General features: G+C 46.0%; 2 long non-coding RNA genes across 2 annotated transcripts; one reads left to right on the top strand and one right to left on the bottom strand.

The window, feature by feature from the left end:
- Positions 1-166: 166 nt before the first annotated feature.
- Positions 167-23,520, top strand: LOC132243994 (uncharacterized). Its single transcript, XR_009455609.1, has 2 exons — positions 167-1,277; positions 20,783-23,520. It is a non-coding gene; the product is annotated as an uncharacterized LOC132243994 (long non-coding RNA).
- On the bottom strand, positions 1,886-22,980 carry LOC109280682 (uncharacterized). Its single transcript, XR_002087086.2, has 3 exons — positions 22,891-22,980; positions 12,366-12,418; positions 1,886-3,214 (listed from the first exon to the last, which is right to left on the bottom strand). It is a non-coding gene; the product is annotated as an uncharacterized LOC109280682 (long non-coding RNA).
- Positions 23,521-23,592: the final 72 nt, after the last annotated feature.

Raw genomic sequence — 23,592 nt, 5'->3', positions numbered from 1 at the left:
TCACCAGGCCGGCTGTGGGAAGGGATCAGACCCCTCCTGTTGGGGGGGGGGGGGGGGGGGGGGCAGGATGGGAGTGGGGAAGGGTCAGGAGTTCAACCGGATGATTGGCAGTCTTCAAAACCAGTCAGGCAGGTTTCAGTCAATGGTAATTGTCACTACAAGCCAGCAACCCTTTTGCCGAGTTAAGGTCCGGATTGCTGAGTTGTGGGGAGCAGGAGGCTGGAAAAAATAGCTGCTGCTAAGCTGTGCAATTATACTCACAATCGGGTGCTAATTGCTCTGAGCAGAACACATCTAACAGGGCCAGAGATCACCTCCCCTGTTGTTGCAAAGATTGTCAGCTGTCTGAACAGCAAGGGATCTTTGCAGACCCATTAACCTCCTGTTAGGTGTTAAATGCTTAGAGCAGAAGACTAGTATGCTTCACTGACAATAGCATGCTTCACTGTGTGGTATTTGCATAATAGTGCTAAGAGGGTCAGGGTATACTAGATACCACACTATCCCTGATAATGGAGAAGGGAGCACATACATAGCAGACATTGATTGATCTCCAAAAGAGCCCAGGATTACCCTGATTTTAAACCCCGCAACATACCTCAGGGCCTTTTGGACACCCATCCCACCAAGTGAAATACGAGATGACAAGCACTGATTAGTTGCTTTGAATTATTTGTTTAATAAAGTAATAAAAAGAGATCAGCAGAAGATTGATTCATGTCAGGTTCTGCAGTTATACCTGGTGTCCTAACACAGTCCTTACACACAAATATCTGCAAATTGTAGTGACACCTGGTGGACAAAGTAGCTCAGTACATGCAATTAGTGAATTACCACATACACATAACAAATTAATGGCTGCATAGTTGCAAATTGGCACATCAGGATGTGGTTTAGTTTGTAACTATGAGAATTAATTTAAAACCCCTAAAGTTTGCATATGTGTACAGGCAGCCCCCGCTTAACACGGTTTCACTTAGCACTATTTCACTATAGCGCTCATTTAAAATTTATACCTCATTTTACTTAGTGCTGAGCCAGTTTCGTTATAGCACTCAGTGAAGCAGCAGCAAGAAGTGGTGAGTGGCAGCAATTGAGCAGGCAGGTGGGCATGAGCTTGGGGCCCGCACTGGTGCTGCAGAGCCAGGGCCAGCAGGGGCCCAGGCAATGTTCCCTCTAAGGAGTAGTGGTCCATGAGCACACTGCTTCAGTCCACAAGCGCACCGCTTCGGTCCGTGAGCGCGCTGCTTCGGTGCGGCGTGGGACACTTACCAAAGGTAAGCTCCTCACTCCTCACCCAGGGCAGGCAGCAGGGGCTAGGGCCTGGAGACCAGGGGACTAGGGGGCTTCGGGGCTGGGGGGCTTTGGGGCTGGAGCCTGGCATGGGCTGCGCCAGCTCCAGGACACTTCTCTGCTCCCCAGCTTCACCTGAGGGAGCGAGGAGGCACATGGCATCAGGGCTGGGGAGTGGAGCACTTCCTCAGAGCCAGCAGAGCCTGCGGAGCAGGTCCTCGGAGCCAGCAGAGCCTGCGCCAGCCCCAGCCTCCATGCCTGCCTTGCCTCATCTCAGGGAGGAGCCGCTGCGGGCCCTGAGTGAGGCTCTGCCAGCTCCGGGGAACTGCTTGTGGCATATGGGCTGGGGAGTGGAGTACTTCCCCGGAGCCCATGGAGCAGTTCCCCAAACCTGACAGAGCCTCACTCAGTGCAGGCAGCAGCTCCTCCCTGAGGTGAGGCAAGGCAGGAATGGAAGCTGGGGCTGGGGGCTGGCACAGGCTCCGCTGGCTCCAGGGAACTGCTCCACGGGCTCTGCCAGCTCCAGGGAAGTGCTCCACTCCCCAGCCCTGATGCCATGTGCTTCCTCACTCCCGAAGGCAAGGTGGGGGAATGGAGCAGTTTCCTGGACCTGGCAGAGCTCGCGCCAGGCTCCCACCCCTGCTTCTGCCTTCGCCTCACCTCTCGGAGGAACTTACCATCATGTCACCATCCTATCCAGGTGGATGTGTGGCCTAAGTTTGTGCGTGGCCAGCCTTTTACTTGTGCATGGCTGCACACGCGCGCACCTTAGAGGGAACCTTGGGTCCAGGGCAGGACAGCAGGAGCAGGGGGCCTGGGCTTGCACATGGTTCCAGAGCGGCTGGAGGAGCTGGCAGGAGTGCGGGGCGTGGACTGGCACATGGGGCCAGAGTGGCCAGCAAGCAAGTGGAGGGGTGGGGAGAGGCACTGGTGATGGTGAGAAGCTACAGCAAGAAGCAGCAGTAACCAATTATTTCTATTTACATTAAACCCTATGGGGAAATGGGTTTCGCTTAGCACGGTTCCGCTTAACGCTCAGTTTTCCCATCACCAATCAAGAGTGTTAAGCAGGGCTTGCCTGTAAAGTGTGATGCCAATAAGCTACACAAAGGAAAATTTTCATCACTTGCACATCATCTCGGCGTCATGTGTACAAGTGCCCATAGTACGCAAACAGGAGCTGAGACACTGTGATTGCTTTGAAGAAGGTATTATTTAATATTAAACATCAAGAGTGCTTGGGTGCTTGCAGATTTCAGCCCCAAGGCCTATACAGTCTAGACAGCACTAAACACCCTGGAGAACCCATAGGAAAAGTCTCCGATTCTTGTTTTTCTGACAAAACTATAAGGGGTAGTAAGTTAGCACTGAAAGGCTTTATGGCATAGTCATTCCATAATTGCCCACTTCAAGATTTCTTGCTGTTTCCATTGAGTCAGCTGTTACTGGCAACTGTTGAACACAGGATATTGAACTAGATGGAGCATTGGTCTGAACTAGCATGTCAGTTCCTAAGTTCCACAGTGGGAGTTTCTGGAAGCCACAGAAACTGTCCAGAGGAGAGCTGGACAACCTCAAATCATGTGGGAAAGGGTTGTGAGTGCCTTGCTTGGGAGAGAAAGGCAACAACACAATATGTGCCTTCATTCCACCTCCCAGCCACTCTTCACTATTCACAGGTATTTCTCCATAGACTGAGGGAGGGGTCGGGGAGGAGGGGAAAGAGCAATCCCATGCAGCATTTTCTCCTTCAGATTCACTCAGGGTGCTTTAAGCAGAGAGTACAGTTGACTATAAAAAACACACCTCCAGAGGGGTCATATTGTGCCTTTGTATCATGGAAAAACAATCAACCCAGTTTGGTGAAAATTAATAGTAGTGATTAGCAGCTAGTGAAGACTCTCAGCACTCCAGAGCCTGTCTGGAAAAAAAACAAAATAAAACAGTGCTGTATTTCCCATCTTTAAAATACACACACATATTTTCTTTTCTTTTTCACCAGAAAAACATAAACTAGCATCTTATATTAAGAGACTCCTGCATGCATTATTATTCAATTTAGCAGCTTATGATCTTTTAAAGGTTTTTAAAGAATGGGAAACAGTTTCTAAGCGGAAATGAACATGATCACTGAGCTCAAAAGAAATGAGAGTGTTTCCTTGTCAGAAAGTCCAGCCCTCATCTAACCATTAGGGATTAAATTGTTTCCTTGCCTCACTTGCAGAGTTTGGTGACCCAGACTCCTACTTTTCATTACAGAAAGATTATAGTGCTCCAAGGTTAAATGGATTTCAAGTGGCCTGTGTCCCATCAGCTTCACAAAATTAAAGCAGTTTCAGATCCTACACATGCCCTGGTTTCCCCCTGCCACTTAAGGTGGTTTTACAATCACAGTGTCCTATTTTTAAAAAAATGTTTTGCTCCTCCCTGCTCCTGTGTAAAAAACAAACAAACAAACAAACAAACCCACAACCAACAAGGGAAAGAGATTAACAGTTTTCGGGAAACTGAAAATCTGCAGAGTGCTGCTACTGTTTCCTCTAATCTCTCTCAGTTAGAATAACCTCAGAAACAATAGTAGATGGAAAACATTCCAAAAGGGAGTGATTTTTACATGGCTTTATGTCCCTTTTAGCTGAAGCTTTCCTTTATTAATAAGATTAATTTTGATTCTCTTACCTAATTTTTAAACCCCTCACCCAAAAGTCCTTAAAATAAAATGAAAAAAAAAAGTGATCTGAAGCTTCAGTTATCTCCTCCAAAGGATTTTGACAAGGGAAGAACTTTATGAAAGCAGTTTTCTTATATTTCTGTTGTGCAGGTGTTTATGATTGTTGAGAACTGGAGGACTGAGAGTGGCCAAAGGGACACAGGAGCCCACGAGCAGGGTATGTGGCAGGCACTCTCTGCTGAGGCCCAAAGAGCCAGAGCCCGAGTTGGCAGACCTGGACTGAGGGACCTCAGCTGGAAGAAAAAGGGACTAAGGCCAAACAGGCTGAAGCCTGGACAACAGTTGGCTTCGGCGGGACCCAATATTAGTCTGGTGCAGAAAGAAAGAGAGAGACTTTGGGTGTCAGGGTCTGAGTCCCAAGTCAAGCGGGTCAAGTCGAGCCCATGAAGTAGCAAAGAAAGGACTAGGACAAGCACCTAAGGCTCAGTAGCCTCCAAAGGGAAGTCTCCCTTCTTCCCTTCTTCATTAACAACAACAAGACGTGGCAGATGAGACACCAGAGAAAGACTTTGAGAGGCAGAAGTGAAGGCTGGACAGGACTAAGGCAACCATCAAGGGGGTGCTACAGCAACCCCAGGGTGTATCCAGTTACAAGGAGGCCTTTTCAGAATATAGTGAACATGCAGGAAACCATGCTTAGTGCAGTGATGCTCAACCAGGGCACCATGGCACCATGGGATACTTTGTGATCCCTTCAAGGATGCCATGGGGTGCCATGCAATAGCACGGTGAGGTGTGCAAACATGATTCATAGAGAAACAGAAATTTCAAATAGGAACATCTAGGGTTAAAAACATTCTGACCTGTTGTGGTCTGCTTGAGTTCTTTGCAACAGAAGAATTACTCTACTACTTTTCTGTAGTCAAAAAACAAGGGGAAACTAAGAGCTGGCCTCCTCTGAGGAGGGCCATGAGTCTAATGAGGGCTGCCCTGTGTTAGGGTTATCAGCAAAACACAGCCAAATCCACTGAGACTATAAAGCCTTACCTGTGTATTGAAGAGGGAAGGTTTTGCTCAAAATTTCATGAACTTCATTGCACCTAGGCTGGGTTAGGGTGGTTAGCAAAACAGGCCATCATTTTGTGGGCTTCTTCTCAAAATGAGCACATCATTTTTAGGCTTCTGTAATCTACCTTCTGATTTCAAGGACAGAAGCACTCTTATCACAGCTAGAACCATCACTGTAAGCAAGAAAGCCAAGGAGAGGACTCAGCATTGCCCCATGAATTGCACAGTCATTTATACCTGAGCAAAATGAGTTTGCAGTGTTACCAAACCAAGATAGTGTCATTTCACACACAGTCTGCACTAAATGATTGCACACTGTGCAGGACCACAGTGCATCAGAACTGCTTTGTCAGCTAGGGATGTGAGAGAATCAGACATTCATGCCCAATGTAGCTGCGCCAGCATGGTGGAGGCAAATTTGCTTACAGAAGAGTGCTTTGGTTGGCTTAATTTACATCAAAAAGAGGTGAGAGGTAGTTAGCTATTTTGTCTGAAGTTAGGGAGAATGCAAGGTAGTTTCGCACTTTATAAATTAACTAAATCAGAGATGTACATTATGAATTTATTAAGTCCAGGCAGGTAGCGCATGTGTAATGTAAGATGCCCTGTAAAGTCAATGTGCCCTTAGATAAGTGATTTTCAACCTTTTTAGACTAGGGACGCACCTCCTTGTTAGAATCTAGGCACCCTTTGGAAAATGCCGATCTTAGTTTTTCACTTGCTTTTTGACTATGGAAAAATAAGAGAACAGCTGTTGCAGAGAATAGAGCAATAGTTGCAAAAAACTGAACAAAGTGACAAGTCAGAATGTTTTTGACACTATGGATTCTTATTTGAAATCTCTGGGTTCATCCTGTCTATTACATTTAAGTGTTTGCACACACAATCATAGATGACGGAAAGGGGGCTCATGGTGCTTAGCCCACCCCGCAAACATGGGGCAGTGGTAGGGCTGCAAGGCAGCCTGGGCGCAGGCTTCCAGTGGGCGCAGCAGGGGTGGGGAGGGGTGCACATGCAGCGGTGTGGGAGGGAGTGGGGCTGGGGCTGGGGCAGGCGCTGCACAGCAGGGGCAGGGCAAGCCACGGGGTGCGGGACTGAGCCACAAGTGGCTCATCTGGGGGGCATTGCTCTTGCTGCTACACGTACTTCAGGAGGCATGGGGGGCACGTGCCCCAGATCTGTGCAGGGCAGAGTGAGCTGCTGCTGCAGGCCCAGGCCGGGGCTACACTGGGCTCTTCTCAGCGGGGTGGGGGGATGGGCTGGGTCGCACTCAGGGCAGTCAGTGGCAGCACTGGAATGGGGGCTACAGAGGGTCTGCAGCCACCACAAAATTTGCCATAGCCCTTGCAACCTCTTCTCCCAGCACTGTCACCACCCAGCCTGAGCACAGCACGGACCAACCCCCCTGCCAGGAAGAGCCCAGCCCCAGCCCTCAGCCCACCCTCACCCCACACACAGATCCTAGGTACATGGCCTCCATGCCCTCCTGGGGTGTGTGCAGTGGCAGAAGCCACCACTCCCTCCCAGTGTCAGGTGCCCCTGGACAAGCTGCTCGAGGCTCTGTCCCATGCCTTGCCCCAGCTGTGCAGGGCCTGTCTTTGCCCCAGCTCCACTCCCTCCCTCACTACTGGGGGGGGGGGGGGGGGGGGCAGATCGAGGCCCCAGCAGTGAGGGAGGGAGCGGGGCACAGGCAGAACCAGGGTGCTGGGGTGAGTGGGTCCTGCCTGTGCCCCACTTCCTCCCTCATCACTGGGGCCTCAATCTGCCTCCCCCTATGGCCCCTCCCCCTGCCCTTTCTCCCACAGACTTCCCTGCACAGCATGGGGCGCATGGATGCACACACACACTTATCCCCCACAAATATTTTTTTCTCTCTCTGCCTATGCACATAATAGTGCTAATATGGCAAGGCACCCTTAAAGGATCCTGTGGCACCCTGGCTGAGAATCACTACCTTAGAGACTTATATGGGCTGAAATGGCAAAAGCAAGATGCACCATAGATGCAACTAATTATAAAAGTATAAAATTAGTTTGATCACCTAATCCAGATCTTGGTGACATTAATCTGTGTAACAGCACCATTATGCAGCATGGCAGCTTGAGACAATTGGCCGTGTCTATGTTCACAGGCCTCTCTCTGGAATAGGAGTGGTACTGCAGGGATGGAAGGGAGCAAGGGCAAAAGAGTATGTTCAGAACCACAGAGAAAGGAAAGCTTAGTAGCAGGGTTACAGTAGTATTGAAAGTGCTAATCAAAACTGGGTTTCTGCTGTGATAGACACTATACAGACACAATGAGATGGGCATTGCTCCAAAAAGCATACACTCTAGTTAACCAGATAGAAGAAAATTGGAAGAAAGGAAGTCTTCTTATCCCCATCTCATAGAAGCAAGGTTGAGATATAGAAATTAAGTGACTTTTCCAAGATTACAAAGGAAGTCTGTGGTAGAGCCAGGAATTTAGTCTGGGTCTTCTGAGCCCAGAGACAATGTATTAAGCTCAAGGTCATCTCCTCTCTCTGAAATTGCATTGAAATAATAGCATATCATTCATGTAATTCTTAGTTGAAGTGTGTGCTACCAGCTTCAGTTGTACTGAATACTGGGGGGGTGTGAGGCAGACTGTATTCGATTCGAATTCGGAGAATCAGTGATTCGGCTATAGACACAGCTTTAAATATTTTTTCTACATACCTCAAGGTACTAGGCGTGGCTCATGAACATCGTGATGCTGGCGGGGACTGCAGGCCCGCCCCCCCCAACGTGCTCCCCAGTGGACCCAGAAGTGGACCAGAAGTGCTTCTGGTCCACTTCCAGGTCTGCTGCTAAGCATACTGGGGAGCCCCCCGTGCTCCTGTGGGACGTTCCAAGCACCCCAGCATCACAGTGTTCATGAGCCACCTGCTACCTTGAGGTATGTAGAAAAAATATTTTAAACTGTGTCTATGTCTGAATCTCCTAATCTTTCTGAATCAATTCGGAGGGTCCCGATTCGATTCATAGAGATTAAAGGGTCTCCTGAGTCGATTTGGATTCGGAGATTCGGCCACCAAATAAGACCAAATCTCTGCCGAATCAAATCGGGGACTGAAGCTTTGCATAGCACTACTGAATACCTGCACAAATAAAAGAAACAAAAGGCACAAATGCTGGCATTTTGTAAGTAAATAAAGTAGCTCTGAAATCCAACCTATTCCTGGAAGTGTTAACTCACTTAGAAATCTTTAGTGGGCCATATTGATTATATGAGTATGCATACACCAGCTGTGGATGTTGCAGTAGCACTGAACAAAGAGGCAGCATATTATTAGCACATCAGTTGCTCTCCTGATGTAAAAAGGAGTTATAATTGGGCTAATAATGATGGACTCAACCATATGCTGAGACTGTCCAGCCGTCATGAAATTATCTTGCAATGAGCAAATCTGTTTTCCAGGGAAGAGCCTTTCGTGGTATTGCTGGTCTGTGACTTTGTGAGGGACATTTGTGATTTTTCAATAGACTCCATTTCAAAACACAGTGGTACTAACCTCTCTGCTAAAGTAAATTGTTTAGTTTGAAACAGGGGTGTCAAACTTAACTGCCCCTGCCCGCCCCCAACACTCCTGGCCCCTCTAGGATTCTTCCAAGCCAGTTGTAACAGCTTTGTGGACCTGATTTGGCCCATGGACCTTATCTTTGACATTCTGGGCTAAAAAAGTGGTTTCCTAACTTAAAAGGGACAACTAAGCAAATTCACATCCCCAAGGGCCTCATTTTCTTGGCACTAGGTTGGCACCAGAGGTCTAGGACTTATATGGGGCGGCCACAAATACATACAGGGTGAGTCTACATGAGACACTGAGTGTGCAGTAGCCTAATAATACTGCACAGAAGCATGCCAGGCAAAACCCATGCTAATATGCTACTGTGCAGTAAGCGTCACTAAAAACCCATGTGCCAGCACTACTGTGCAGTAGCGCAAGTTACTGTGCATTGATTTAGTACTTGGTTATCCAAGTACTAAACTTAATGCACAGTAACTATAGTGCATTAATGAATGTGTAAACATGCCCACAGTGTGTGAGGAAGTCAAGGCACTGTGCCCCCACAACTGCCAGCATACTGCTGGGGTAGTGGAGGGAGTAATTTCAGTTAAAGGGTAGGCTGTTAACATGGGATGGCTGAGAGCTCATTTCCTCTCATTCATTTCCTCATGAGTCAGTGCAGGGTTTGCAAGCCAAGCTTCCAAACCTGTTTTGGGCTCCTTTTCCAAAAGACACCTCCATGGATGGAAATGCCTCTGTTTATACTTGGGGTTATTGCCTAGTTCTTGGACCAAACAGAGCAGAAGTTAATCACAGTTCATTCACAAAATGGATTCTCTCATGTGTAGAGAGCTGAAATTATGCTGCTAAGGCTCAGTTCAGAGGGTTCAGGCTGTGCCAGGCTATACTTTTATTGGCAGCTTGCCAGGAGTGAGACTTTGACAATGGAGTTATTGCAGCCAATTACATCTAGAACATGGCCACAGAAGCTGTGAACAAGATTGGGCTGGTGAAGCCCCTGATATCATCTGATTACATGGGGGCAGGGCTTTCCCCCACACAGCAAAGGCTTTGAGAGGATGCCAAGGGCTTCACAAGAAGCCCATAGCCTTTGACCATAGTCTCTCAGCTCCAGGTTCCCAGTAAGCCAATGCCATTTTAGCTGTGCAGCCAGGACTTCTCCAGGCTGCTTTTGTCCCTGGTGAAATAATAGTCAGAGACTGAATTATCTTTTTTGCCTGGAGTCTGCAGGAGCAGAGAGGAACAATGTGCATCTCCCCAGCTCAGCCTTAAACTGACTCAAACCACCTTCCAGTCTCTGTTTCTTGCCATAGACCAGGGGCGGGCAATTATTTGGCTGGAGGGCTGCTTAATGAGGTTTGGTGAGCTTTAGAGGGCTGAGTGGGTAGCTCCACCCCTTGAAAATTGCTCCCGCCCTGGGTGCCATCTTGGGACCGGAAGTCCTGCCCTCTAACCCCTGACCTTGCTACCAGAAGTATTTCCCCTTGCCCACTGGAAATATTCCTTTTGGGAGGCGGGGGTTGTCATTTTAGAACCAGAAAAAAAACAAATCATACACTAAAAGTCAAATACCTACTACAGCATACTTTAATTGTATTACAAAAAATATTTTGTCATGATTTGTGTTTGCATACAATAACTCATAAATAAAGTCTTAGTCTTGTATATTGTGTGTAGGGGAGTGTATGAGGGGGTTTATGAGGGGGTGTGGCTGTGTGTGAGGGGGCATATGGTATGTTGGGGGGTGTATATGTGTGTGGGGGGTTGTGGGGACAGGACATGGGTGTGTGGTGTTTGTGGGGTGGGGGGAGGACCCCCCCCACACACACACACTTCCCTCATGGCATGCAGCCCTACTGGCAGCAGTGACAACAGCAACAGCAGCTGGTAGGGGTGCTCAGGGCACTTATGGCTGGTGCAGGTGCTGGTGCCGGTGGCGTGCAGCTCCAGCTAGTGCTGCACATTGCAGCAAGGAGCGCAGCCTGGCTGGGCTACCTCTATCGCGCAGCTCTCCCTGCGTGCACGGGTAGCTCCTGGCATGTGCAGGTTCTGCACTCGCGCACCACTGGAGGGAAGCTTCACATACTGGAGCAAGCTGCCTTCCTTGCCCCCTGCTGCAGAGGTCCCAGGACTCCACCAGAAATGGAAAGCAGCCCCAGCTTCCCTAAAGAGTCATGGGACCTGCACAGCAGGTAGTGGTGAAGGCAGCCAGCTCTAGCGTGTGGAGCTTCCCTCCGGTGGCACACTAGCGTGGAACCTGCACGTGTGCATGGGGAACATTGTACAATATTCATAGATTCATAGATGTTAGGCTCGAAGATCATTGAGTCCAGCCCCCTGCCCCAGGGGCAGGAAGTCAGCTAGGGTCAAAGGATCCCAGCAAGATAAGCATCCAAACATTTCTTGAAAGAGTCCCGAGTAGGTGCCTAAACCACTTCTGGAGGAAGGTGCTCCAGCCAGGCTGCGCTCCTCGCCATGATGTGCAGCGCTGGCCAAAGTTGCACACCGCTGGCCAGCAGTGCCTATGTTGCTGTTGCTCCAGCTGCCACCAGTGGGGGCTACACACCATGGGAAGGGTATGGTGGGGTGCTCATCCCCCCCACCACACACTCACACACTACCCACCCGAGCTCTGTGCTGCTGCTGCCCCCTGGGTGCAGGCTCTGTGCTCCCACTCAGCTGCAGCTCCCCCACCAGCCCCAGCCCCACCCCTGCCACTTCCCTACCTGCTGCCTAGAGCAAGTAGGACACCAAGGAGGCCAAGCAGGTCCCCAGCTGCTACTGCAGAAGGGCTGGGCCCTTCCGCCCACAAGGGTTGGAGCCAGGTGCAATAGGGTATGTTGGCGGGGTGTATAATGGGTGCCTTGCTCCCACCCTCATGAGCAGAAGGACTGAGCAGGGTACAATTTGTTGGCAGGAGCTGCAGGTTGGATAAAAGTGCCTGGCAGGCCAGATTTTGCCCACCCTTGCCATAGACCATGTAAGTGATGGGAAGGGTATAAATGATGCCATGGAGGTATCAGAATTGTTTTCTAGTTGGAATGGGAGATTGACATATAGAAGAAGGAGCTGGGGAGTTGATCTGGGTCCATGTTAAACAGGCAGGCCAGACTTGACAGTGTAACCTTTAAATCATAATTTAAAGCAAAAAAGTTGAGCAAAACTGGCTTTTAACATTAAATGTGTACATAAAGCCCAGTGATTCAATGAGAGTGTATATTTATCCAGATGGGTAAAGTGAAGTATATATATAAGTTCCTTGTTGGATGGGGGCTGAAGTGATGGAGCCTACTGAAATAACCTTATTGTTCTGATGATGGGCCCTGATATAGGATGCTCAGTTATATCACACTAATTCCTCTTACTCTGAGACCTGAAAAAGAGCCAATTAGATATTGGGAAATTATAGGGTTTTTTTCAATTCAGTTTCCCACATCAAGTGCTAATTAGACAAACTCTTAGCTGGGATAGTTGAGGCAGAAATTAGCCTGCTTTGATTAGGGAATTGGATTAGTTGCCTCCTGCAGTCCCTATATTTTCTATGATTCTCTGATTTAAAAAACTGACTGAAATACTGGCTATGGAAAATAAGGGCATTTGACCTTATTGTTTCAGGTTAAGGCTAGCAGCCAGAATGTCATATCATATCCTTGGTTTATTTAAGGAATAATTCATTGTTGCCAACACTTAAAATAGTCAGTTATTTTTCTTGAAACCTCAGTCTCTATAGTTTTGCACTTCCACCTGGATCTCAGCTTTTGTTTTTTAAAAGGTGAATTTTACCTCTCATGGGTGCAGAGAGAAGCTTGAAAACACAGTCCTTTGAAAGCTCAAATCTAGAAGGCAAACAAAAAGACCTTTAAACCTGTGATATTTAAAAATAGCAGTGTTTAAAGCCGATCTTGTTATTTTTGTGAACTGTGAACTGGATTTCTGGAGGCACAACTGAACATGTTAGTCATGTTGCAAATATAATTTGAAAGATAAAATGTGACATTCTACAGATTTACCTCACAAGGTTCACACCAAAGCCACTGTACTTTTTTTTCTGTATCTAACTACAAACAACATATCTTGGGTAGGCCAATTTATCTCAATGACTACAAGAGCCCTATACATACATATATAAACTAGTAAAGCCTAGTGAAGAGTTGATTAATGAATAACAAATTCAACATATATTGCTCTTCTATTGAATTCTGGAGTTCTCACATGTATTCATTTGAAAATAGTTGTGTATTTTTAACATACACATTTTGTTCTTTAGAAGAGCTTATTCCAGCGCTCTCTGAATGTAGGAAAGACTTCTATTGGTTTAGCGAGCTGTGGATCAGATCTATGTTCTGCAAGCAATTTATAGCATACCTTTATAAATTTCACAGTGATGATTAGTCACAAGTTACATGCAGTTTTTTCTGTTCTCGGACTGGGTGTTGTGTGGAACTAAAAAGGAAGTAGACTGAACTATACCATTTGAAATTAGCTTTTGTTGTCAGGGCTAGATCTAAAGTCCATTAAAGTCACTGGGAACCTTTTCATTGCTTTCCATGGGCAAGGATTATTGGACTTTCAACAAATAGAACAGTTTTCGTGATATCTTTTATTGGAGTCCGTCCAATAAAATAAATAAACAAAAAAACCCTTCCTTTTTGTAGATTTCCTGGATCATCATGGCTGCAACAACAGCTCACCCCTACCACAAGAAATACAACAGCCTTCAAACCAAATAGTCGTGTTTTGCATGTATTTCTGCTAAACTCAAAGGGTAGATCCCCAACAAGTGTCAATTGCTCCAGAGAATCCAGTGCATCTATGACACTTTTCCCTGGCTAAAGATCTGAAAGCCTAAGAGCTCAAATGTTTGTGGAAAGTAAATGCAAAAGGTCACAAAAGTACAGCTGAGTCACAATCCACTTTCAAATTCAAAGCAATGTTTGTAGACAGATCTGTCCACTATTTGCTCACCTCTACCAGCCAGTGTATCATTGTACTATTCCAAAAGCTTTGTTTGCAAAAAGCTATGGTTTATATGAATGGAAAGGATTTGAAAATGTTACAGGCTAATCTCCTTCACTGGAAGTGCTTGAGCTTCTATAAAGCGCATACAAGTAAAAAATCAATGATCGTTCAGGTGGCTTTTCTGATTCCTAAATAACTAGACAATAAGACACACACAAATTAGCATCCCATTAACTAATCAAACTGGTATGGTCAAAGGAATCACTAAGAACCTCTAGAGTCAGCATTATCCAGCCAGCAGAAGAACAGAAAGGCCCTGTGAACAACAGCCTTAAGGAGAAACTGCCTCAGTCCTTCCAATTGGTCATGAGGCAGACTGGGCTTGATTATACTATGTAAACTTTGGACTCATTCCTCAGCGGTGCCCAATTCATACTCTGTTCAGGGGAACAGGGAGAGGTAAAGGTGACCTTAAGCTACTTTTCTGCCTTTCACAGTTATGAGCCTAACTGTGGGCCCGTTCAGCTGGTGGCACAAGTTACTGCAGTCTCAGGACTTCCACCATTTCAGTGTATTCCCTGGGCATCTGGATAACATGTGAAAGACCATACTGAATGCTGCAGAAAGATTCAGGAGGATGCAAATATGTCTCTCCTTCCTTCTGTTGGCAGCTCTTCACTCTGAAGAGCTACCTAAAGGGTTGCTTGCAAAAAATGGGGTCTTTTGTCCCTGTTCACAAGGTGTGTAAAAGGTTTCTGGGAGAGAGAAGACAGAGCTATTACCATATTTCCTCATATTAAATAGCGTTCACCACCACCTCCCCTCCCCCCAACCCAGCTGCTGGAAATCGTAGTGTGCATTATATGTGAGAAATACAATTAGAGCAGTTCCTGCAATGTATTGGCAAAAGTGATAGTAAAATGTGCATGTGACTCATAGGGAGCAGAGCAATGAGCAGGTTCTGCTCCCTAGCTGCTGCTACTCAGGGCTGTGTTACACGGTAACTTTAGGTGGCTTCTGGAGCTCTGAGCCCCTGGAGTGGCTGCATGTTAACACAGTTTAAGTGGCTTAAAACACTCATTATTTGGTTTAATGTTATGCCACTCTAGGGCAGTATTATCTCTAATCCACTTAATTTTGCTTCTGTTCCATTAACTTGTGGCTACTCTCCACAGCTTTTCTGCCCAAGTTGAAGTCCTCTAGCATCCTAGGAGACAGTGGGCCCTCTTGAGTCCGAGTGAGCAAAGATGCATAGGTCACAGTGCCTGCTCACCAAGTCATTAGTGGCAAGTCACAGCCGTGCAGGTGAGGGTCAGTCAGAGCAGCTTTTTTGCCTTAATGTGCAACTGCTCCACTAAGCCGAACAACACTAAGTCAATTAACATTTGTGTAGCTTCAGTGTATGGTGTAACAAGGCCCTCAGTTACTTACTAAAAGGTAACTTATTAATGCTACTTTTTCTTCATTCTGCCTTTCACAAATAAGGTGAGCATTATATTCTGGGGGTGTGTTGTATGCAATAAAATACAGTAATGCTTCCAGTCCCCAAGTGCCTATATCCATTTTAGTCCCCATGTAACTGAGTGTATATTGAATATATCTAAGTTATGTCACCTGGGGTGACCAGAGTCTCGAACAGCAGAAACACCTGGTCTACTTAGGCAGAGCTGGACACAGGCATGGGAACCGGGCGGCCGCTTGGGGCCCGGACAGAAAGGGTATTGGCCCAAATCTGTTATCTGATTATCATTATCTCTGGCGAAAGGGGGCCTGATACTAAAAGTTTGCCTGGTGCTGCCAGGAATCTAGGCATGGTACTGTACTTAGGGGTAACACTATATTGTACACTTTGTTACAAAAAGTACATATTAAATACAAAGTCAACACACGAAACAACATTTTGTGTAAGCTCGCAAATTCCAAGTGGGGAGCACATCCATCAATCCTATGCACTACTGCCTTAGCTCTTTGTTTCTCTGTGGCTGAACATGCCTGTACCACCTGGGAATGCACAAGTCACAGTAAAAATATTGAAGCTGCCCTAAATGATGCATGCAGAATTATAACAAGCTGCCTGAAACCCACCCCCGCTCCCTGCCTATACACACTATCTGGTATAGCACCCCCATACATCAGGAGGAAAGTAGCAGGTGCCATTGACCAGCAGGTACAAGAGTCAGATGACTGCCACCTGCTATATGGAAATCAACCAGTGCACCATCGTCTCTCATTGAGAAATAGCTTTTTGTCCTCTACCACACCATTGACTATATCACTAAAATCAGCCAGAACTACTCCCCGGCAAAAAGAATGGGAGAAACTAGGTAACAAAGCTGTTGAGTGGAACCAGCGAGGAATTACCCCCAGCGAGGAGCTAGCATTTGGCTCCAACTACAAATGACATATGTGGCGGAGCCTGAACAAATTTAAAGTGGGTCTCGGAAGACGCAACTTTCTCATGGAATCACAGGGCCTCTATACAACTGACCAGTGTGTTTGTCAGGAGAAGCAAACCATGGATCATCTCCTGAGATGCCCTGTAGCACCACAATGCACCCCACAAGATCTGGCAATACTAACACCAGAAGCAGTGGCCTGTGCAGAATACTGGGAACAGACCATATAGAAAGGTTGGATTGGAGACACAACAATGAAGAAGATATTAAGTCACACTGGCTGCAGACAACTGCACAGCCATATGTCATATAAAATAAAGGTGATATATATCTAGCCAGTGCTCTGGACCTTGATGTTTCACGCTGAAGCCCGGATTCACTGGAAAAGTTCATTCTTTATTCTTTACCTGCAACAAAAAATGTTAAGCAGCAGGTGGCAGTATGAGTTCATGCTAAAAGGCCAGTCTTGCTAGGATGCTGTTTAAAATTCCAGTAGGTTTTTTTTTCTCTCACTACTATTTTCAGAACTGTTAGCACCATCAAGAGCAAACCTAAGGTTACAAGTATGTAGCCAAGTGTGCTTCAGCCCTAGACTCAGTTAGCTTGGGAGCATTTTCTAAAGTCTCCTTGATCAGATCTAACTGCTTATTCTCTTGTAACTATCTGCAGGGTGTGGACACCTAACCTCAGCCTTATACAGCTCAGGTTATAGTGATGCCTGGCATCCCTGGGCAGCTCCTCCTTTCTATGCCAACCTGATTTTTTCTCTGCTACACATTGATCCTTTCCTGCCTGGCTTGTCCCCATAAAAACATGGATTTTGCAATAGGTTAAGTATGTAGTAAGAGCTGGAACCCAACTATTTGACCACCTCTTTGCCTACACAGAACATTCATTACCACCATGAATGACACGTGCCCCCGCCAGCTGTGGGGAAACAGCAGCAGTGGGAGCATGATGGTGGCGGCAGGAGTGCGGCGGCGGTAGGCGGGGGAGCTCCTGTAGACACCGCCAGCACTGTCAGCTGCGGGGGAGGGAGTGGGGTGGTGAGCACCGACCGGGGATTGCAGGCCGCCTGCAGATGCTGCCGGCGGTGGTGGTGACGGGCCTTTATGTAGGGGGTGCACTGCCACACTCAGGAGGTGCATGTGCACCCACATGCACCCCCTACGCATCGCCCCTGATTAGCGCACCAAGGTTCCCATAGACTAATGCTTCTTTCTGTCAGGGGGCTCTGGTTTGACGTTCAGGCTGCACTGTCCTTAGGTTGTGTCCTCTCTTCCCATACCACCTCTAGTCTCCATACCACACTGTGCCAGGCTAAATAATTCCTGTCCTTGCTCATTGTTCATATCCTGCAAATACCATGAGACTGTCATGCCCTTCTTCTTGGTAGTTATCACTAGAAGTGTGCGATATTGGCCCTATTTGATTCAGATTCAGATTTGGCCTGAATTAGGGACAGTGATTTGATCCGTTGATTCGGATCACTGTCCCCAATTCGATTCGGCCGAATCCGAATCTGACAATCCAATGCTGATTCAGTGAATCAGCAATTCGGATACAGGCACAGATTTAAAAGTTTTTTCTACATACCTTGAGGTAGCAGAATGGCTCATGATCACTGTGGTGCTGGGGCGGATAGAGCCTCCCACAGCAGCACGGGGGGCTCTCCAGCGTGCTTGACAGCAAACCCAGAAATGGACCAGAAGTACTTCTGGTCCACTTCCGGGTCTGCCTGGGAGCATGCAGGGGGGCCTCCCACACACCCCCGGCCTGGCGATCAGCTGCAGGGGGACCCTGGGTGCTCCCCCAGACCCAGAAGGCACCAGTCGCGGAGCCAAAGGGTGCGGGGAGGGCCCCCAGCACGCTCCCCAGTGGACCTGGAAGTGCTTCTGGTCCACTTCCGGGTCTGCTGCCGAGCATGTTGGGGAGCCCCCCGTGCTTCTGTGGAACGCTGCATCTGCCCAAGCACTGCAGTGTTCAGAGCCCCTGCTACCTAGAGGTATGTAGAAAAAACATTTAAAGCTGTATCTACGTCCGAATCACCGAATCTGTCTGAATCTCTCCAAATCGATTCGGAGGGTTCTGAATCGATTCAGAGAGATTAAAGGGTCCTCTGATTCGATTTGGATTCAGAGTTTCAGCCACCGAATTGGGCCAAATCTTCACTGAATTGAATCAGGGACCAAAGCTTTGCACAGCCCTAGTTATCATTTCACCAAGATATTCGTGTGAGGCCAGTTCCTCAACCCTGCAGAATCTACTTCTGCCAGCTGACCAAAGGGAGTCCTCCAGCAGTTCATGGCCACCTTGATTCACCCTGTGCCACCTCCCTGACAACCTCCTGTGTAGGGCATGGAAGTTCTTGGCTAAGATAAGAGGGAGCAGGGTATGGCTGCAGTGCTCGCCACATTCTGGTGTACCTTTTAAATTACAGTAGCCCTGAAGTTGCTCTGTGTTGTTCCAGGGACCAGAATGACCTCCAGCCAGCTCCAGAATCAGAGGGGGAGGAAGGAGAATCCTGCACAGTGGGTGCATCTACACAAGATGTTAGAAGCACAGTAGACTGATTGTATTGTGCATTAGTGTCATGTAAAACGCGTGCTCTGGCACTGCTGTGCAATAGCTCCAATTATGGCACATTAAGTTTGTACTTGTTATTACAGGTACTAAACTTAATGCACTGTAATTATGGCACATTAATGCAAGTGTAGACGTGCCAAGTGTGACATTTGACTAGGTGCAATGTTCTATTATCTATGGCACTTTACCCTTTTAGTCTCTCTCTGAAGTCTGTCCTTCCGAGCCCCAGTATAATTTGTGGGGTACTCCTCTGAACTTCTTGCAATTATCCATAACTCTGCATGCAGAACCAAGTGCAGTTGCACAATAGCTACTTCAAGAGGGACTGTCATGAGGTAATGCCCTAGTATTTACCGCCCAACATTGCACAGACTTTCTTTTGGCTGCCATATCAAATTGCAGAGTTACATCTAATTTTCCATCTTCTGCCACACCTAACTCCCATGAGGCTTTACTCCTTATATCTCCCTTAGATTGATTTCCCCTCATGTGTAATAATTTGCATTTTTAATTTCTCCTTTTTTCGGTGCTCACTGTCCCTTTACATCATTTATCTGCCTTTAGTACTGTTCAAAGTTCCTCTCATTTCATCAGTCACTACCTCTTTTAGATTATTAATAAAAATATGAGCACAGACCTAACACAGATCCTTTTGGTACTGAACACCTCTCTCAACTCAGTAATTTGCTACTTTAGCATCTTGATAACTGTTCTTGTAGTCACCTGTGTACCAAGGGGGTGCTCAGCTGTGTCTAAACTGATCTGAATTAATTTTATAGTAAGATTTTTAAGTCAGTCTCTCAAGTGATCAGTAAAATCTGAAGATATTTCTGTCACTTTCCTTTCATCAGTTGAGTATATATATCTATCAAAAAGACATAGACATGTGTCTGGCAAGATCCATTCTTTATAAACTTCCAATGTCAACATAACAGTTTGTGATTTGATTCTTTTAGCTGTTTTAGTTGGTTTTTGCTCTCCAAATGTGTTCATTATTTTATTTAGTTATTTACAAGGTGGTAATTACTAGAATCATTCTTCTTTCCTTTTCTGAAGATCAGCCTTACATTTGCTTTTCTCATACCTCCCCAGTTTTCAGTGATTTTTCTTCAGTAAAAGGAAAGAATAATTGGACACCTCATGCTTCAAAATGTCTGCTTAGACAACTGTAATATCTCCCTTTACCTTTACAAATAAAGAGGCTAACTTTCCAAATGCACTTGATTACATGTATAATGTTGTATTTATGAGTATTATATGCTTAAAATGGTTAGTCACATAGCTACTGTGGTTTGACAGGTATATGACTGACATATTGTTACTACTAGTTCATCAGTGTCCTAATACCTTTAAGGGATGCAGTAGGTCTAAGGATGTGGTGGTAGTCACTGTAAGGGGTACAGGGAAGGACATATAATGAAAGCACAGGATAGTTGCTCTACTAATGTTAATCCAGAAGCTTGTATAAAAGAATCAGCATTATTTCCAATGGACATGAGGCCTTCTACACTAATTTATTAAAGGCGCAGTCCTGAGATAGATTGCAACCAAGGAGTATGTGTACCCAGTTCCTGTACCACTTCCCCTACAACCTGTGGCATAAATTGGTGTGGAAAGGGATCAGGGCATGCCATGCCAAATTAACTGGTGTAAACCAGAACCATTTCTGCTCTAATGTAGGGCAAAGCCAGGGTAAAGCTGGTATGGACCTTGCCCCAGGACAGTGGGACCTGGATCAGCTCCCTTGTACTCTCCCATCAAAAAGAAGCAGGACACAGCTGAAAAACTGGGCCAGAGTTGTCACCAAACTGCTGTGTAGCCTTGAGATAGTCACATCAGCACTGTAGGTTAGATTCTGATCTTAATCACTTAGTGGGGATCAGAAGTAATTCAAATGGACCCAGCTAATTTACAGGTGGCTCCTGGTACAATTAGGTGCCTAAAATACCTTTGATTTTGAGTCTTTGTGTCTGATTTTTCCCATCTGTAAAATGGGGTTACTAAAATACTCTTTGTCTGCTTTGTGGGGGTGGAGGGGCTGGAATGATGAGAAGTTGTACAACACGCTGAACATGTAAAATCTGATTACATTCAGGGCTTGGAGTGAGCTGGCATGGTGACTGGCATTTCTTTGTTCTACAAAGTCTAAGCTTACTGCACAAAAATTAATGAGAGTCTCTAGCTGTTTTGGTTGCTGAGGTACCCTCGTTTCATGTTTTCAAGGCTAACTGATGTGGTGATGTCTGGCTGCATTTGCAGGACCTGAAACAATAACTCTGTGACCTACTGTGTACATCTCAGTGGATGCCAACTCAGATGTCCAGTGATGATACTGGAAATGTCAACATGGTTAACTGTTTCATTGTTCATCGAAGCGTATAACAAAGGAGAGAGAGGACCGTGGTGTGAAGAGCTGCACAATCTACTGTTTATGAGAGCACCCATCCACAAACCAAGGTATATCACAGAACCCAGTGTGACATCCAAGTCATACTTCCCCATTTCTGTCTCTCAAGTTCAACAGGCTCAGTGGGATGGACAAACTTCACAAGAAGGAAAAACAGCATAGTGAGCTAGTGTTGCTTCTGGAACCCAAGAGAAAGGAACCAAGCCTTGGGCGGGCAGCAGAGGATACATATGAGCATATGTTAAACATCTGCATATTTTCTTGTGATCAACATGCCACATAAACAGAGCTTATTTTTTGGCTGGAGTTAGGAAGAATCCTGTCACCTTTTTCCTTTTTCAGCCAGTGCTCTGATACTGTTGTTGGTTTTTGGGTCTCTCAAGTACAGTGTATTATTGGTTTTGTACAGTATGATTTCTTTCACTGTTGAGATTCTGCATGGGTTAAAGGCCTGATGGAATACCAGGCATAACCTCACACCTCCTTTGACAGCAACCTCCGTCTTTAAATTGACATGTGTCCAGAGTTAGATTTATGGTACATTTCTGTAGAGGGTTCTAATCTGTATGCACAGCAACAGGAAACTATGGCTAATATTGCTTTGCCCTTCTAGAGAACCTTTCTGCGCAATAATTAAACTCCACAATCATCCTGTGGGGCAAAAGAGGATCATTAGGCCCAGTTTACAAAGAGCTACTGACTATTTCAGCACTGCACCAGAGAGAGAGAGAGAGAAAGGCCAGAGCTGTAAACCTACAGGCACTAATGACATCTTTAAAAAAATGGCTGATGTTTCCTGTTTAGGGGTACAAAGTTTACAAAATACTTACGTATTCTGAGCAGAAACATTCTGAATAAAGTGATACTTTATTACCATCATCCATAGAAGGAGCAAGAAGGGGCAAAATCTTATAAACTTGCCCTCTGCAGTCCTTTGACCATTCTGCCCTTCTGTCTTCCTTCCTTTTTCTACTGAGCTCATCACCATGGTATCTGAATGTCTGCTGGCACCTCCCCAACACCTCTGCACAAATGTCTGAACTACAGCATAATGAGCAGCGCAAAGCTGGGTGAGGATGTTAGTAGATTTTTAAATGCTGTTTCATTTTGTGATTCTTTATATCCTTTGAAAGCAAAACAGTTATTTGAGGATCTATACCAGTGATTCTCGGTCCGGATGCCATGGCACCCTAGGGTGCCTTAAGATTCTTTCAACAGTGCCATGAGGTTACACACAACGTTAGCACTGTTAGGTGTGCAAACATATGATTCACAAGATAAACCCAGGGATTTCAAACAGAAACCCATAGTTGTAATCTTTCTGAGTTCTTTGCAACAGAAAAATTGCTCTATTATTTTTCTGCAGTCAAAAACGAGTGAAAATTAACAGCCAATATTTTCCAAGAGGTGCCTTGAGTGTATCCAGGGGTGCCTCAAGTCTAAAAAGGTTGAGAACCAGTGGCCTACACTATTGCATGTCCATGCATAGTTACTAGTGCTTGTTTGGATTTGCATCGATGTTCTGTGCAATTTTTTCAATGGGTTTTGTGTTTTGACCAGTTGCCCTAAGACTTTATGACAGCAGCTTCAATATCCTGGCAGTGACTTTGATGATTTCACTCCTGGGTAGTGGGTTCAGAACTGAACTAAAAGTCTGGTGCCTTGAGTAAGATGGACACCTTAGAGGCAGTGGGAGCAAAAAATTTTGGCAAGCATGCCACACCCGCCTGGAATATCACTCCAACCTGCTTCTGCCAGATCTGTTACTTTGCTTTCTGCTCCCTGTCCTATCTCCTGCTGTGTTTGCTGCTCCCTCCCCAATCTGCCATGTGTTTTATACAGACACTGTCTGTGCCACGTGTTGCATGTGTGCCACAAATTGGCCACCCCTGCCTTCAGGCAAGGAGGATCCTAATCAGACTTAACAGTACAAAAACAGAAAGAGGTGTTACATACTTACATTTCTCATTCAAAAGGGACAACATTCGGATGATGAAGTTGAAGATGATGCCCGGGCAAGTCAATTCAGCCAAGTTTGTCTGCAGAGCGGTGACTTGAAGCAGTGGAATTTTTTCAGAAAAACAAAGAAATTAGGGGTTTATACTTGGTCTTAAAAGCTACATGGCCTGGAAGACTTGGCAAGGAAGGAACTCAGAAAAGCTACTCACAAGCACAGTGCCTTGGGCAGAGAAGAGGAAGAGAAGGGCGTGACTTCATAACAGAGGGCTGGCTTAAGTGCAGGACCAGCTGAGGAAGAAAAAGAATTGTGCTGGAAAAAGAAACTCCATGATTAGAAGGACGTATTGTAAAGGAGGGGAGGATCTGGGCCTCCTCAGAAGATATTCTCCTTACCACAAAGAGTACTCAAAAGTAGTGAGGAAACAGAAGCACATAAATGTGTATAGGTAGTTATAATTTTGTTTATAAACTGCATACTTCCTGTGCTAGATAAAGTAGTGATTGCTTTTTGTAAATGTCTATTTGCTTCAACTATCATGGTTCCTTGAGGAGGTGACCTGTAAATCAATTTGTTGCTTTCCCAAACATAGGGTACATCTACACATGCAATTAAAGTGAAGTAACAAACTTATTGCACATATTGCACTGGAGTTCATTTGAACATGCACTGTTTGAACATGTGCTGTTTGAACATGCACTCAGG

Source organism: Alligator mississippiensis, chromosome 11 (assembly GCF_030867095.1).
Source record: "Alligator mississippiensis isolate rAllMis1 chromosome 11, rAllMis1, whole genome shotgun sequence".
In the NCBI taxonomy this organism is placed as follows: domain Eukaryota; kingdom Metazoa; phylum Chordata; order Crocodylia; family Alligatoridae; genus Alligator; species Alligator mississippiensis.
This window is presented reverse-complemented; position numbering and strand designations above follow the sequence as displayed.